The 5,000-nt window shown below is 44.4% G+C and overlaps 1 protein-coding gene across 1 annotated transcript in view; it reads right to left on the minus strand.

The window, feature by feature from the left end:
• The window catches only part of LOC110500796 (transmembrane protein 179B), an 11,011-nt gene extending 10,868 nt beyond the window's left edge, over positions 1-143 (minus strand). Inside the window, exon 1 of the mRNA XM_036958315.2 lies at positions 1-143. This exon is cut by the window's left edge and continues 443 nt beyond it. The gene's annotated coding sequence lies outside the window, so the exon portion shown is untranslated.
• Positions 144-5,000: the final 4,857 nt, after the last annotated feature.

Below are 5,000 nucleotides of genomic sequence, written 5' to 3' on the forward strand. Positions count from 1 at the left end.
CTTGTTGGAGACCCCAAAATCCCAATATTGACTAAGAGAAAAGGGGGGGGGGGGGGGAAGAGTGATGGGGAAGGGGGAAAGAGGGGGTAGAGAGGGATGGGGGGGAGAGGAGGGATGAGACAATGAGAAGAGAGAGGGAGAGCATCAGGGAAAGGGGAGGAGCCAATGAGAAGGGAGAGCATCAGGGAGGGGGGAGGAGACAATGAGAAGGGAGAGCATCAGGGAGGGGGGAGGAGACAATGAGGAGGGAGAGCATCAGGGGGAGGGGAGGAGACAATGAGAAGAGAGATTGAGAGCATCACGGAGAGGAGAGGAGAGAATGAGAAGAGTGAAGGAGAGCATCAGGGAGGAGGGGGGAGAGAATGAGAAGGGAGAGCATCAGGGAGAGGGGAGGGGGGATGAGACAATGAGGAAGGAGAGCATCAGGGAGAGGGGAGGAGACAATGAGAAGAGAGATTGAGAGCATCAGGGAGAAGGGAGGAGACAATGAGAAGAGAGATTGAGAGCATCAGGGCGAGGAGAGGAGACAATGAGAAGAGAGATGGAGAGCATCAGGGAGGAGGGGGGAGAGAATGAGAAGGGAGAGCATCAGGGAGAGGGGAGGGGGGAGGAGACAATGAGGAGGGAGAGCATCAGGGAGAGGGGAGGAGACAATGAGAAGAGAGATTGAGAGCATCAGGGAGAAGGGAGGAGACAATGAGAAGAGAGATTGAGAGCATCAGGGCGAGGAGAGGAGACAATGAGAAGAGAGATGGAGAGCATCAGGGAGGAGGGGGGAGAGAATGAGAAGGGAGAGCATCAGGGAGAGGGGAGGAGACAATGAGAAGAGAGATTGAGAGCATCAGGGCGAGGGGAGGAGACAATGAGAAGAGAGATTGAGAGCATCAGGGCGAGGGGATGAGACAATGAGAAGAGAGGGGGAGAGCATCAGGGAAAGGGGAGGAGCCAATGAGAAGGGAGAGGGTCAGGGAAGAGGGAGGAGACAATGAGAAGGGAGAGCATCAGGGAGAGGGGAGGAGGGAGGATACAACGAGGAGGGAGAGCATCAGGGAGAGGGGAGGAGAGGGAGAGCATCAGGGAGAGGGGAGGAGGGAGGAGACAATGAGGAGGGAGAGCATCAGGGAGAGGGGAGGAGACAATGAGAAGAGAGATTGAGAGCATCAGGGAGAGGGGAGGAGAGAATGAGAAGAGTGAAGGAGAGCATCAGGGAGGAGCGAGGAGAGAATGAGAAGAGTGAAGGAGAGCATCAGGGAGGAGGGAGGAGAGAATGAGGAGGGAGAGGGGAGGGGGGAGGAGACAATGAGGAGGGAGAGCATCAAGGAGAGGGGTGGAGACAATGAGAAGAGAGATTGAGAGCATCAGGGAGAGGAGAGGAGAGAATGAGAAGAGTGAAGGAGAGCATCAGGGAGGAGGGGGGAGAGAATGAGAAGGGAGAGCATCAGGGAGAGGGGAGGGGGGAGGAGACAATGAGGAGGGAGAGCATCAGGGAGAGGGGAGGAGACAATGAGAAGAGAGAAGGAGAGCATCAGGGAGGAGGGAGAAGACAATGAGAAGAGAGAAGGAGAGCATCAGCTATACATTTTTCAGCCAATAAATAAAGGCCCAATAGTTTGCCTGAGATGAATTGTTGAGCACACTATCAAAGAAGAAACTAAACAAACACATTTGGTTCCTTAAAAGTTGTGGGAATGTATGTTTTCGGTTTGACGTTGGTTGCGGGAACGAAGGCCTACGTTTCCTTACCTGTAAAATGGGATTATTCTTTTTTTGTTTTAAGAGTAGAAGTGAACATTTCTTCTGTTCTGGGAACCTTTATGTTTTAGGTTGCAGGGAGGATCTGAGAACGTTTTACTCTGATTCCTTGAAAGTGTCACTGGGAGGTTATTTTAGAGCTCTTAGAATGGAAATTGTAGTTTTTTTTTTTCGAAATGTGTTTTAATAAAGTTTTCAATAATATTGCAAGCTTATTTGGGTAAACTTTTTTTCATATCCAAGCACAAATAGGACACATGGAGATTCATTTCCTTAGGCATTAAACTTGCAAACACATGTATTTTGTAATGTGACAAGGCATCAGTGTGATTTGAACCTATAATCTTTTGAACACTGTGCCACCCGGACGGAAGCTAAAATGCAACAGAGCCGCTGGAAAACATGTGACGAGACATCATTTACCGGGCCAGTAACTTCTCAGCGCATTTTTTTTTTTGCATTCCGGTTCAACATTTAGCTCTTGTGTCAGTCTACCATTGATGACGACACGCAGAAAAGTCATGCTGTTCGTCTTTGAGCAATATGATTGGCCGTTCATTCAAGCACCTTCCGGAGAGTTACAACTTCTCGAGGAAGTACAGTACAGAAGTTGATACATACGTAAAAAAATAAAAAATAATAATAAGCACCAATTTACTCTCTAAGCTTATTTATTTTAGAGAAAGTGATTTACAAAAGTAAACCTTCAATATTGAACATACTAGCAATATGACAGCTACTGTTCATAGTCTGCAAGAATAAACCTACAAAAATACACTTTAGCGTTTGTTTTGGCTAAAGGCTAGCCTGCTGTAGACAGCTATAAATCTGTATGGAACACAATTGTCTTAAAGGGGCAGCATCCTATTTTGAGATGTAAAAAAAAAACATTTTTCCAAAATAACAGACTTTAGAAGCGAAAAATGAATGCAATGAATATGTGTGCTTGGCCCTCCTATGTTGAACATAATAAACGACTCTCTATCCACCGGATGTGTACCAAACTCACTAAAAGTGGCAGTAATAAAGCCTCTCTTGAAAAAGCCAAACCTTGACCCAGAAAATATAAAAAACTATCAGCCTATATCGAATCTTCCATTCCTCTCGAAAATTTTAGAAAAGGCTGTTGAGCAACAACTCACTGCCTTCCTGAAGACAAACAATGTATACGAAATGCTTCAGTCTGGTTTTAGACCCCATCATAGCACTGAGACTGCACTTGTGAAGGTGGTAAATGACCTTTTAATGGCATCGGACCGAGGCTCTGCATCTGTCCTCGTGCTCCTAGACCTTAGTGCTGCTTTTGATACCATCGATCACCACATTCTTTTGGAGAGATTGGAAACCCAAATTGGTCTACACGGACAAGTTCTGGCCTGGTTTAGATCTTATCTGTCGGAAAGATATCAGTTTGTCTCTGTGAATGGTTTGTCCTCTGACAAATCAACTGTAAATTTCGGTGTTCCTCAAGGTTCCGTTTTAGGACCACTATTGTTTTCACTATATATTTTACCTCTTGGGGATGTTATTCGAAAACATAATGTTAACTTTCACTGCTATGCGGATGACACACAGCTGTGCATTTCAATGAAACATGGTGAAGCCCCAAAATTGCCCTTGCTAGAAGCATGTGTTTCAGACATAAGGAAGTGGATGGCTGCAAACTTTCTACTTTTAAACTCGGACAAAACAGAGATGCTTGTTCTAGGTCCCAAGAAACAAAGAGATCTTCTGTTGAATCTGACAATTAATCTTAATGGTTGTACAGTCGTCTCAAATAAAACTGTGAAGGACCTCGGCGTTACTCTGGACCCTGATCTCTCTTTTGAAGAACATATCAAGACCATTTCAAGGACAGCTTTTTTCCATCTACGTAACATTGCAAAAATCAGAAACTTTCTGTCCAAAAATGATGCAGAAAAATTTATCCATGCTTTTGTCACTTCTAGGTTAGACTACTGCAATGCTCTACTTTCCGGCTACCCGGATAAAGCACTAAATAAACTTCAGTTAGTGCTAAATACGGCTGCTAGAATCCTGACTAGAACCAAAAAATGTGATCATATTACTCCAGTGCTAGCCTCCCTACACTGGCTTCCTGTCAAAGCAAGGGCTGATTTAAAGGTTTTACTGCTAACCTACAAAGCATTACATGGGCTTGCTCCTACCTATCTCTCTGATTTGGTCCTGCCGTACATACCTACACGTACGCTACGGTCACAAGACGCAGGCCTCCTAATTGTCCCTAGAATTTCTAAGCAAACAGCTGGAGGCAGGGCTTTCTCCTATAGAGCTCAATTTTTATGGAACGGTCTGCCTACCCATGTCAGAGACGCAAACTCGGTCTCAACCTTTAAGTCTCTACTGAAGACTCATCTCTTCAGTGGGTCATTTGATTGAGTGTAGTCTGGCTCAGGAGTGGGAAGGTGAACGTAAAGGCTCTGGAGCAACGAACCGCCCTTGCTGTCTCTGCCTGGCCGGTTCCCCTCTTTCCACTGGGATTCTCTGCCTCTAACCCTATTACAGGGGCTGAGTCACTGGCTTACTGGGGCTCTCTCATGCCGTCCCTGGAGGGGGTGCGTCACCTGAGTGGGTTGATTCACTGATGTGATCATCCTGTCTGGGTTGGCGCCATGACTACATGCTCTTCAGGAACCCAGTGCATTTTAAAAACTACACCCATGTCCGGGCCAGTAGAAATTTGAACAAGATAGAGAGCGTTTTGTTTTATTTATTCTAAGGAAGGAATATATATGTTTTTAAATAACATTATTAGAACGTTCTTTGAACGTTACTTTACCATTTTTTTTTTTTTTTTTTAATGGAAAGTTTTCTTTAACGTTCTGAGAACGTTCAGAGTTTTTAAATATCGTTCTTAGAACGTCCTCTGAATGTTACTAAAGTTCTTTTGTTTTTTATTCAAACGTTTTCTCAACATTCTCAGAACAATTTGACAACACAACTTTTACATAGAACCATGAAGGGAGAGCGGAGGAGACAACAATTAAATAGAACCATGACGAAACCTATAGGAAATGTTATGCTGAAGTACTGAAATTCCCACAGATGAACGTTTTTTTTTTTTTGCGTTCTCTGAACTATGAGAACCAGTTGGAGAACGTTCCTAGAAAATTACCAAACTGTTAATTAAATGTAACGATGTTTGAACTTTTAGGAAACGTTCTGTTAAAGTACTGAAATAGCAAGAATGCTATTTTTTTGTATTTGTCAATATTAAGTCCCTTATA

The sequence above is a fragment of the Oncorhynchus mykiss genome, chromosome 21 (genome assembly GCF_057628025.1).
Source record: "Oncorhynchus mykiss isolate SJ-2025 chromosome 21, ASM5762802v1, whole genome shotgun sequence".
Taxonomy (NCBI): domain Eukaryota; kingdom Metazoa; phylum Chordata; class Actinopteri; order Salmoniformes; family Salmonidae; genus Oncorhynchus; species Oncorhynchus mykiss.